Below are 13,643 nucleotides of genomic sequence, written 5' to 3'. Positions count from 1 at the left end.
TAGACATTATCAATAAAGAATCTTGCCATGTCTTCACCAATAATTGACTTCTTCCAAGATATAAAATGTGCCACCTTAGTCAATTGATCAACAACTATGAAGATAGTGTCAAATGAGCTTGATGTGTAGAAGATCCATAATAAAATCCATAGAGATAGATGACCATAGTTGTCTTAAAATAGGAAGGGGTTGAAGAAGTCTATATAGTCAATGTCGAGGATTCTTTGACCTTGAACAAGTATCACATGATAGTACAAATTTCTTAATGTCTTTTCATATTTTAAACCACGAAAAGACTTTAGACAAAAGTTCCAAAGTCTTGTTGAATCTAAAATGTCTAGCTATAGGAAAATCATGGTGTGTTTGAAAAATGCAGAAGCGAGTTGGCCCTTTAGTAATGAACAAACACTCTTTAAAGAATAAGAGATTGTCTTCAATCTTGAATTTAGAAGACTCTTTAGGAAGGTTATTGGCTAGACGCTTGATATTAAAAATAAGAAGATTTGTGGTTGAGGCTTTATAAACTTGATTAAGAAATGATAAATCCATAGGCATTAATATATTGGTTACTTGAAGTTGAAATTGCTTAGGCTTTAAGAAGGTTGTTTGTTGTTGATTATATGCTGCCTCATCTTCTTTTGATTCAAGGTAGGAACGTCTTGATAATATATTTGATAACCTTTGTTGGCTCTCAGGTCAATATGTGATGCAAAAATCAAATCATGATAAAGATATATTTCAATGCGCTTGGCGATGGTTTAAGACTTAGGTTGATATGAAGTATCTAAGATTCTTATGATCTATATATACACTCACCTAATGAAAGGTGCCTTCAAGAAAGTGGCACCATTCTTAAAAAGAATCCACAATGACAAACAACTCTTTATCGTGAATTTTGTAGTTGATTTTTGTTGTTGAGAATTTTTTAGAATGGAATGCAATTAGATGAAGTTTGTCATCTTTTCCATATTACGATAAGATTACTCTCAATGAAAAGTCTGAGGCATCAACCTCCATAAAGTAGAGCTTATTAAAAACCTAGATATATCAAAATTAGAGTTGTTGTAAAAGCATCTTTTAAGCTTTGAAAAGTTTTCTCTGCTTTGAGGTCTTAGTCCAGCTTATCCTTGCATGTCAAGTGCATAAGTGGAGCAGCAATCTTGGAATAATTTCTAACAAAATCTTTATAAAAGTTTGCAAATCTAAGAAAGCATTAGACATCATGTATAGTTTATGGCTTTGTCCAATCAATGATTGCTTGTACCTTCTTTGGATCCATAAAAAGGCCTTTGTTGGAAATAATATATCCAACAAATTTAACTTGAGGTGCATGAAATCCACACTTCTCTAATTTTGTATATAGTCTAACACTTCATAGCTTTTTCAACATAGGACAAACATATTTTTTGTGGTCTTTTGGATTCTTGGAAAAGATCAGAATATCATCTAAATAGATCATAATAAAGTCATTGAGATGCTTGCAAAATATATCATTCATTAAGTGTTGGAATATGGTTGGTATATTGGTAAGTCCAAAAGGCATGATATTATATTCAAAATGTCCATACCTAGTACAAAATGCTATCTTTCATTCATTTCCTTCCTTAATGCGTATCAAGATATACTTGCCTCGTAGATCAATCTTCATAAAGATCTTTGCTTAGCTAAGTTGATCAAAAAATCCGAATATCAACGACAATGGATATCAATTCTTTATTGTTATTTTATTAAGACCATGATAATTGACACACATCTATAAAGATCCATCTTTCTTCTTCACAAATAATATCAAAGCACTAGCTAGCAATTTGGAATATTGAATAAAATTCTTAGCTAGATTTTCATCAATATACTCTTTTAAAGTTGCAAGCTCATTTTGGGATAAATTATAGATGGATCCAAATGATAGTTGAGCACTTTTTTGAAGGTCAATTGCATAATCATAAAGGAGATGCTTCAACAAGATGTCTGTATTTTTTTTATTTTTTTTTTCAAATACATCTACAAAATCCTTATATGCCTTTGAAATTATTGTTGTAGCAACCACAAGTTTCAATTGTAGATTTGTATAGACAGCAAATGTAGTGCTATGTTTGGCCGCCTTTACAAATGTTCTAGCTTCAATAAATAAATGTTGTTTAAGTTTTGGCTTGTCAAGTGTTAGAAGCTTTGTCATAGATCTGGATATTTTATGATCTACTTGATAAAATTTGAACTTTTGAGATATCCAATCTATTTGTGGATTATGTTTTTCAAGCCATAAAAGTTCTAAAATGATTGGACTTGATGGTGATCTAATGACGTTGAATACTACTTGACTACTATGTTTGTCAAATGTTATTTCTAATAGAATCCTCTCATGAGTGACATCTCCAAAGGATAAAGGTCAACTATCTATTACTTCTATATGTATGGCTTTGGATTTTTTGACTATACATATTTTGTGTGATCTAGAAAAAAAAATTCAATAAAAGATGCAGAGACTTCCCAGTCAAGAAATGCATGACACTCTAGTTTTGTGACTCTTAACTATATAGATATAGTAAAACAACGGAAAGGGCTAATAGAGAATACATGACATTTTTTGGTTTGTCATAGTAAAGAATTCAATTGCATAATTCCTATTATAGCTAAATATCCTCATTTTTGTGCAAAGACTTTTGATGATGTGGCCACACTCCTTATTCAATATATACGTTGATATTTCTTTGAACAATCATCATCCTTTTGGTTAGGTTTTTTACAATATAAGCATAGGCCAAGTTTTCTTTGATGCTTTTTTTCTTGCTCTGAAAGAAGTTTGAAGCAAACTACATCAATCTGCTTATCTTCTGCTTTCACATGCTCATTAGAATTGAATGGTGAAGAAGCTGCAAAATAATTCGTATATACATGTCATATAATTAAAAAACATTTATCTTATTGTTGTTGAAATAAATGGTTATTGCACTTCAGAGCTTGACTAATAGCTTCATTGAATGTTTGAAGATCTGACATAGACAACAATAAGTCCTTGATATCATCTCTTAATCTCCAATAAAATTGGCTCATCAATGCATTTTTTCTTCAATTCATATCTCATAGTAATTATCAAAAATTTGAGGCATACATTGATGCAAAATGCATTCTTTATGGAAGGCTTCAAATTTTAGTTTTTGAAGAACAAACCTTATCATGTTCACCAAATGCTTTTACAAATATTGCCAAAAATACTTCAAAATTGTGCAATACAGAGAATTTCTTTTCAAATAATGGAGCAAACCAAGATAAAGCTTGACATAAGAGTAAGGTTCCAACCAAACTAATACAAGATACTTAAGTGGAATATCATTAAGATTGAAGAAATTTGATTAGTTGTACTTGGTTTACAAAGCCACAAAATTTTGAGTGGGTGCCATCAAACTTTTCCAAAAGATCAATCATTGATTCTTTTACTATTATTATTGTGAAATCATTGTCTTGAGTGGATGCACCTTCTATGTTTATTAAAGTAGATATAGTGGTTTGAAAATTTGGAACCTCTATTGCCATTTGATGTGGTGGTTGAAGCACTCTAGCTCCTTGACCATTATGTATGGTCATATATAGTTCTTCATTCTGCTTCAACAAAGTCTCTGTCCTGATTTTCAATGTTTCAAGAGCATTAATAATAGAATCTAACTTAATCTCTTTGGAGTCTGTCATATTGACTTTTCCACCTTCTACCATAGAAAATCAGAGAAATATATGCATTCAAAAGAAAGAAAAAAAAAAAAAAACTTGATCTATGGTATAAAGAAAAAAAAACCAAAAGAATATCAAGAAAAGAACAATATTAGTCGAAGGAAGGATAATCCACAACCTTTAGAGTGCTATAATACTTTTAAGAAGAAAAATAATCCACTCTCTGTCAAAAAAGATTAAGCTTTTAATATTATTTTATGACAATCTTGACAAACTATTAGGGATTATATATAAGAGAAGGATTCAAGATCAAGAAATGGAGTTAGATCGACATTAGAACAATAATTGGATACAAGACAAGAAGATCTTGGCCAGATCATAAGAAGTGAATTGTCAAGACTGAGGATCCCCTCAGCCTTGATTCCTATATATACTAGGTCCTAGGAAGCTTCTTGAGAAGTTTTCATGAGGCTTGGAAACAAAGCAAGCCTAAGATCATTCTTCGGCAACTTCTTAAATCATCTAAAGCCTCCTAGAACCATCTAGGATCTCTTATGACCTTTTAGAGCTTTCTTAGAATCTATTGAAATCTTCTAGAATCTTTTGGAACCTTTTAGGATCTCTTATGATCTTCTAGAGCTTTTTTAGAATCTACTAGAACCTTTTAGAAACTTTTGGAAGCTTCTAGGATCTACAAGAACTTTCTTAGAACCTTCTAAAATCTCCTAGAATCTTCTCAAATCTTCTTTAGTTGTATGTTTGTTACACATATATAGAAAAAGTTTAGAATCTATGCCAAAAAGTTGTGTTATTGAAGAAAGCAAGTAGATCAGTGTCACAACCAAATTCACGAAGTTTCATTTTTATAAGTACAAGGGATGTAAGAATTAGTATGCCCAAAAAGTTTCTTGAAATAAGATCAAAATTTTGAGGATTTTTACAACAAATTAAGCTTTATTTAAAGTTAAAACTTTTCCAATTATTCAATGGATTTACTCAAATTAGATTCATAAGTAAACTTCTATCAAAAAGTGTTTTTTTTTGTTTACATCTTTGATGGAAAAAAATTCATGTCTATTCTATGATTTGAATTCATTCTTAGAAATATTTATAGCTATATTTGAAAAAAGTGATCAACAAAGGGTAGCAAAGGCCAAGCTTATATTCCTAAGATAAAAATCATATTCAACCATATCATATCTTGTTGAATTCCAAAATTTTGCTTGCAATATGGATTGGAATGATAAAATCTTTATTAATTAGTTTTGACATGAATTAAAAGATAATGTCAAAGATTTATCATTCATAATGCCAAGAATAGATTCATTAGAGCAATTTATTGCTTAAGCCATTGCATGCAATAATTGACTCTTTAAAAGATGCTAAGAACAAAGATTTGATTGAAGAAGTATAAGTCGAGTTATTGCAACACCTTCTAAGTTTTTAGAAGCTTACTTGTCCAAATTAGAGCTTACGTATATTGACATGGTATGTTAAAAATCTCTTATTAAATAAAAGGAAAAATAATTGTTGTTAAAAAGGTTTATACCTATATTATAAAGAATCCTAACACACTACTCAATATAATTCAAAGAAGCAATGCAATGACAAAATAAAGAGTATGGTTGCCAAAGAAGACAATGTATCAAAAAATAATTTTTTCTAATTACAATAGGAATTATGTGGTTGGAATTTTACATAATTCCTAATATAGGTCTTATTTTCTCCTTAGATCTTTCACCTTATTTTATAATATAATTTTTTTTAAGACTAAAAAATCACAAAATCTTAGCCGTGTTAGATTCAAGAGCCTCAATTTGTTTTATAGACAAAGACTTTGTCTAAAAACAACATATATCTTTAGTTAAAAAAATCAAACATGTGCATATAGAAATAATAGATATTCATTGTTATATGGCATGATTTTCTATCTAAAAATATACTAGGTACTTAGCTATAGATGGTTGAGCTTTAATTTATTGAACAAATTTCAATAAGTGATGTATTCTTATTATAGAGGCCAAATAAATATAATGGTATCAAAAGATATTTTATTAATAAAATCTTTTTATATTTTAAAAAACTTTTTATATAAGGCTTTTTAAAGCATCTAAAAATGTTTTAATATCCTATGCTATATCAAATCATAACTAAATCATTTGCCAATAAGCTTAATTTCCAATAAGCTCAAAAAAAATCCATAATCTCCTTAAAAAAATATATCTTTATACCATAATTTTTTCATAGCTCCATATCTCGATTTTTAATATGTATGTAAAGTCTTGACTTTCAAAAATCTCTTTACTTTGTATAAAATGTCCAAATTGTAGTAAATTCCTTTCAAAACATTTTTCTCTTATAAAGAATTTTTTTCCTAAAACTTTAAAAATCTATATCTCTTGATCCAATTTTTCAAATTTTTTAAATTTTTTTCATGATATAGACTTTATTTTTGAACCTTACTACAAAAAAAAAAAAAAAACAAAAAAAAAAAAAAAAATGAATTGTAAATCTACTACAGATTGTTTGGCATCTTAAATCCTAATTCATAAGCACTTGAATACTATTTTCTTCATATTTCAAAAATAAAAATCTCAAATACCACAAAATTTATATATGAAATTTAATAACATGATAATTTATATTTTTAAAAATATTCAACTAAAATCTTGTCAAATTTTTCAAGATATAGCTCAAAATACAATCATTAATAAATTAGATTACTTATTTTTCTTAGATTTTAAATGTTGACTTTAACTTCCTATAACTTCTTTATTTTAGCTTTGAATTTATTAAGCGATATATAAAAAATATAGCCAAAAAAGTGTTCTCTTCAATCTTAGTCATTGATGCTTTATTACTTTTTGAATGCATGGATTATATCCAAAAGAGTGATAATAGATACAAAACCAATACCTTAACTTTGAAGGCCTATATCTCTTTCATAAAAACTCCAAATCACACAAAATTTATACCAAAACCATAGCCAAAAATCTAAAATTCCTAACCTTAGCCTTTCAAGTTTGGATTGAATTAAAAGAATAACTCTAATTCCTAATAAGACCTCAGGCAACCTCCTTAAAATCTATTATGTATGAATTTTGACCAATAAGAATGGAAATTTTTACCATCCATCTCTATTCATCCATATGGTTGGCCTATCTACTCTTTTTACATTAAAATCATTTTCTAATCTTTTTTTCAAATAAGTTTTGCATAATATGTGCCTTAAAGACCAAATAAATAAAATAAAATAAAATAAAATTTTAAAAGTCACCAATGTTTAATAAAGATGGCTCCAAATATATAAAAACTATTATCACTATAAAATAAACCTCAATAATAGTCTCTTTAAACTAATCACTTTAAAGTAATATTCTAATTATATTTCATTACCAACTAAAATCTAATAACATGGCTTGCATTACATTGTATAGTAAATTATATATTAGATATATATGTGTATTATTTTCATATGATAGCTAAACCACAATATAACATTGTTCATTATCTTTTGAGGATATTACGCATGAAATTATTCTTTTTAAAGTAGCAACTAGTAATAATAATAGTTTAGTAATATTTAATATGATTAAATTTCTTTTTACCTAATTATTTTAGGATTATTGTGGTTAGAAAAATATAACCTTCAAATAGATTAAATTTCTTATAATCTTGATTTTTTCCATAGTTTAGCCTAAGATTGAATTAAATAAGTAAAAATCTATAAGATAGATAAATCCAAATTATTATTAATAGATTTAAGAATTTTTATTCATTCTAAAAAAGAAAGATCAATTTTTATTATATATGCCATATCTATTATTGATAGATCTCAAAGAAGGAGATGAAAAGAAGACTGCATTTCAAACCAAGTATGCACATTTTAAATATTATATCATATCTTTTAGACTTATAAATGCACCAACAACTTTTCAACATCTTATGAATGATGTTTATTGAGAATTTTTAGATGATTTTATTATCTGTTATCTATATAACATCTTGATCTATTCTTAGAATACAAAAAAATATGAACTTCATGTTTATTATATATTATAAAAATTAAGAGATGTAGGACTCTATGTCAAGATAGAAAAGTGTGTATCCTACATTACTCAAGTTAACTTCTTAGATTATATCATTTTAAATGATAGACTTATGATAGATCTTAAGAAAATTTAAATTATTACGGATTGAAAGATTTCAAAAACGATACAAGATGTCCAATATTTTTTAGAATTTACTAACTACTAATGGATCTTTATCAAGGACTTCTCTCAAATTACAGCTCTACTTACATGTTTGAATTGTAAAGATAAACTTCAATAGAATCAAGAAAGAGAAGCAACATTTGAAGCTTTAAAGACAGCCTTTGTTTCTACACCAATCTTGTATCTCGTTGACTTCTCCAAGGCATTCTTTATAAAAATAAATACATCAAACTTTGTTTTGGATGCCGTATTATCACAAATAGAAACAAATCATAAACTTCACTCAATAGCTTTTCATTTCAAAAAAATTTCAGCAACCAAGATTAACTACGAGATTCATGACAAAGAGCTTCTTGCAATTGTAGATTATTTTTAAAAATGGCATCATTATTTTGAAGGTGCTTCCAATCTTGTCACCATTGTCGGGGTAGAGAGAGTTTGCCTCAAGAAAGCGTTGGGCTTCTAGCTGCCACTAAATATTCAATCAAGTCTAAGATATAAAAAACCAAGTTTATACATATAATATTTTCTTTTTTTGGGCAATTACATCAAAACATTGACCCAAGTACCAAGAAAACACCCAAATGTATGATAAAGTATTTTAAAATCTTATATATCCTCATGAGGAATGTTTCTTAAACTTCAACAGCTCATATCTCACGATCGAACCGTCAAAACAACTCTAAATTTTACATAAAGTATTGATATACTTTCAAAAACTTCTACAAAAAAATTTAATTGCAAATTCATTATGGATCTTGATATATCGCTAAAACCCTGACAGTAGCTTTAAACCCTAGCTTACATACACTTACATGCTAATTTCTTTATATCTCACAAAATAAGTACTCAAATACTATGAAACTTTGATTTATAGCTTTTTAACTTAATAATTCACACTTATGGAAGTTTTGAGCCAAAAATTCGTCCAAAAAGTCAAGATATGGCTCCAAACATTACTATCAACAAAATGACTCACTTACTGCCTTTGAATTACATGTGCTATCTTCAATGCCCTATAACTCCTTCATCTAAACTTGGAATTCGTCAAACAGTATATGCAAAGTGTAGCCAAGAAAGTTTTCTCTCCAATTCTAGTTTCCGATCTTTCATTGCTTTCCGTACGCATATGTTATGCTTCAAAGAGTAATAGTAGGTACAAATTTGACACCTTAACTTTGAACATCTATATCTCCTTCACAAAAACTTAAAATCACACAAATTCTTCATCCAAATTATACTCAAAACCCTGAAATTCCTGATCCTAGCCTCCAAAGCTCGAATGACTTCAAAAGAGAAACCCTAATCCCTAATAAGGCCTCGGGCAGCCTCCTTGAAGCCTATTGGACATGGCCTTCGACCAATAGGAATGAAGTTTTTCATTCCTTGCCTTCATTCAACCATGCCTTGCTTTCATCCCTCCCAATAAGCCTCCTATTAGTTAAGAATTTTCTCTTTAAACTCTAATCTCCTCTCAAGGCTCTATATTAAATATTTAGATTCTATAATTTTTTTATTTTTTATTTTTTAAATGCTATAATCAAAAAAAGATAAAATTCAAAATAAAGTTTCTTAAATCTACTCTCTTTAAATTATCCTATTAACCATTCTAACACTCACTAAGACTTATGAACATATTATATATTCTAACTAATTTTTACATATTGTAAGCAATTACAGTATGACACCGTGTATACATATCACAAGAATCTCAAATATTTCATGCCAATATGTATGTTGAATTATCGTGAAGCCCATTGAAGTATGTCTTTATCAAGATTTGATTTCAAGATCTTATATCAACCTAGAAAATAAGAAGTTTTATTAGACGTCCTTTCAATACATTCTTATCTTGCACCAAAAGAAAGAAATGCATCTTTTGATCAATAAAGAAGAATTTTCTTGAAGCTCCAGCATTTTTATCTTTGAATAATGAAATCAACATTAACTATTGATTTAACTTTTGTCAAACAAATTCAATCAAATATGTCTTTTGATTCTCTTGTTCATGATATCAAGAATCTTTCTTTTAAGTCTCATAATGCTTCCAAATTTGAATTCAAAAATAACCTACTCTATTTTAAAGTATGCCTATATGTTCCAAAAATAGAAGCATGTTTACGTATTCTTCAAGTATGCCACAATTTTCTAGCAGCTAGATATTTTCAATACAACAAGACTTTAGAGTTGACATCTAGAGATTTTTGATGATCGCAAATATAAAAGGCTATAAAAGACTTTGTTCAATCATGTAACATTTATTCAAGGTCAAAAACTCTCCATCATCAACCTTGTAGACTTTTTCAGCCATTACTTATTTCAAAACAACCATAGTCTTCTATTTCTATGGATTATATTATGGATCTTTCAATCTCAAGTTTATATGATTCTATATTTGTGATAGTAGATTATTTTATAAAAAAGGCATATTTTGTACCATATGCAAAATCTATCACAGGTGAAGAAATAGCCAAGTTTTTTCTTAACAATATTTATCAATATTATAGATTATCCAAAGATATTATATTGGATAAAAGGGCTCAATTCATATCAAGATTTTGGAGAAACCTTTTCAAGATTTTAAAGATAGACATAAAGCTATCTTCGACCTTTTATCCTCAAATTGATGAACAGATGAAGCATATAAATCAAGTTTTGGAGCAATATTTAAGGTATACAATCAATTATCAATAAGAAGATTGAAGAACCTTCTTGCCATTAGCAAAGTTTGTTTATAATTATATGATGCATTCTTCTATGCAACAAACATCTTTCTTTGCTAATTATGATTATCATCTATAATTTGATACTTTTGACTTTTCAAAAGTTGATAATCCTACGACAAAAGATTAGGCAAATTATTTATCTGAGTTACATGCAACAATGAATGTACAATTAAAAGAAGCTCAAGAAAAACAAAAGATCAATACAGATGTATATTATAAGGAATAACCATAATTTAATGTAAGTGATAAGGTATGGTTACTTTATCATAATATCAAGATTATTTGTCTTTGTGATAAGTTGGACTAGCATAGGCTTAGTCTTTTTTTTTATTTGTAAATAAATCAATCCAATTGCTTATCGATTATATCTATTGCGGTCAATAAAGTTCCATCTTATTTTTCACATGTCTCTTCTTGAACCATACAAGATTGTGAGCATACCAAAAAGAAGACAAGTCCTACGTCTTTCTCTAGAAGTAGATAATAATAAAGAGTTTGAAGTAGAAGAAGTTCTAGACTCAAGGCGACACCAAAATAAATTGGAATATCTTTTTTATTGATAGGGATATAATATTAATAAACGTACATGGGAGCTTACAAAAAATCTTGCAATTGCAGCAAAGAAGGTGGAGGCTTTTCATCAACAATATCCATTAAAACCAAGATAAAAATCTTCTCTATAAAAGAAACAAGATCTAGGTAAGATAATATTTTACTTTCTATCCTTATTATAGCTGCATTGTATTTGTGATACTAAAAAAATAGAGAATTAACAACCAACAGATTTGACTTAAGAGCCATCATTTGCTAACCTATTAAATAAGAAATTATGATTGTTACAACCTTCAAGACAATGCAATTGAAATAGAGATCTTCAAGAACAACATATTCTTCTTCAAGTAGATAGCAAGATATAATGCATTTGGTATTACGACTTTAGAAGGGACTTCCAATGTTTGGTGATTTTACTAGAAATAAGAACAACTCCTAATGGTATTTTAAATGTTTTATTTGAACAAAGTTATGAAAGTCTCAACAACAATCAAATAACTAGGTGGTCTTCCTGCCCTAGTATGGGACACTATTGAAGGTTGAGATGCCCTATCAACCATCTTCAAAGAGAACAAAGATTAGAATATGTAGTAAATACAATTTGTCACATCTTGAATTTCTTCAACATATATATATAAATATATATATATATATATATATATATATATATCTTTGCCAAGATATGGAGGTCTTGTAGTGCAATCTAACAAACATCCACACATACATTCAACATGCAACCATCAATATATTATATTGATTGTCAAAAGAGCAAGAATTCTTCAAACCATCATAAGCTTTTTTGAAAGATGTAAGAGAAGAATGTTGGCCAAGCTTATTAAAAAATTGCATTGATTAGATGATAATGGATGAAAAGAATCTCTAAATGACCATTAAAATGAATCAAGCAATCACCAGTATATTTAGTTGAAAAAATCTTATAGCAAATTATACTATGAAGATGGTTGATGGCAATATAGAAGAGTCAAGCCACCACTTGCTTTGAAGAGAGATTGAATAGACATAAAAAAATAAAAAGCAAAGACCTTATGAGATACTTTGAACTTATAGAAGAGCTATATTGTAGCAAAAATTCATATCAAATTCAAATTGTCTACAAATTTTCATAACATTATTGATATAGAGAAATTATGTTTCAAATATATGATAGTATAAACCAAGATTACCTAATCGGAGAAGAAAATCAATACAAAGAGTAATTAGGTAGAATAGCTAGTCAAGCCAAGGCACCACCAAAGGCTGGGAAGGTATTTGATATGACTGAAATATTCTTCCATGATCCTACATTGACGTGTGGAGAGCAAATGTAGACATGGTAGAATTTTATCAAAAAGAATAGTATCAAGATGTTGTAAAGACACCAATTGCACCATGACAATTGCCTTATATACATGAAATTATAAAAAACGTCAAAATTGATAGTTATAATGGCTATATTGCTATACTAAGTGTATAAATATGCTCCAGCTAATAGTGCCATAATACATTGTCTATTGACATTCAATATGGACATCTACAATTAAATTGCAAAGGCAATGCATGGCAAAAGTACAATCAAATTGCAAAAGCAATGCACAATGGAAGCACAAACAAGTTATAAAGGAAATATGCAATAAATACATAATTGAATTATGAATGCAATGCATGACAAAAGAAAAGCCATGTTGAATGAGTAGATGTTAAGAGGCTATTCACATTAAGAATATATATATATATATATAGTATAATATAAAAAATAAAAAATAAAAAATAAATGACTAATCCAATGTGGTAGAAGATTCAATTGTGAAGCAAAATGTAGATAGATATAAACTTTATTGAATAGAGTATAAAGGGAAGAGAAGAACCTCTTTGCAAAAGAGGATATGTAGGTTCAATCAAGGATGATTTTGTTAATTTTATAGCTCATGCAAATGAGTATCTTCCCTTGCAACTGATGAAAAAGAATCAATATATGTACTAAGTAGAAGCTTAAGGTCCAAAGTATATTCTAACAACTTAATTATGTATTTTAGAGATGATATAAAATTAAAGTATTAATTCTAGATATTAAACCTCGTTTTAGTATAGGTATCATATATTATCTTGATTTAAGTTTTTGTTGCCTACAATACATTTCTTTAATATTAATGATTTGCCAATAATTAAAGGACATATGAATTTGGAAGTTTCTATTAGATTGTAAACTAGTAACAAAGAAGAACATAAGATGAGAAATTAATGTCATTCTTAAAGGGCAATGATAGATCTTTTGGAGATCAATCATTTCCAAGCCATTTCTTTTGTTTCTTTTCAAAAAAAAAGATTTTCAATAGTGACAAATCTATTCTCATTTTTACTAGGTATAGCATCTATAACTTTTTTTTGACTCTATAATACATGATTCTAAAAAGATGTACAAGTTAAGTTGAAAGAGGATAATTTGTAATATCTAATATTAAATAAAAAAATTCCAAAAAAAAGATAATCT

Source organism: Physcomitrium patens, chromosome 6 (genome assembly GCF_059467195.1).
Source record: "Physcomitrium patens ecotype Gransden chromosome 6, ASM5946719v1, whole genome shotgun sequence".
Lineage (NCBI taxonomy): Eukaryota > Viridiplantae > Streptophyta > Bryopsida > Funariales > Funariaceae > Physcomitrium > Physcomitrium patens.
The sequence above is the reverse complement of the archived record's forward strand: the minus strand, read 5'-3'. Positions refer to the sequence as shown.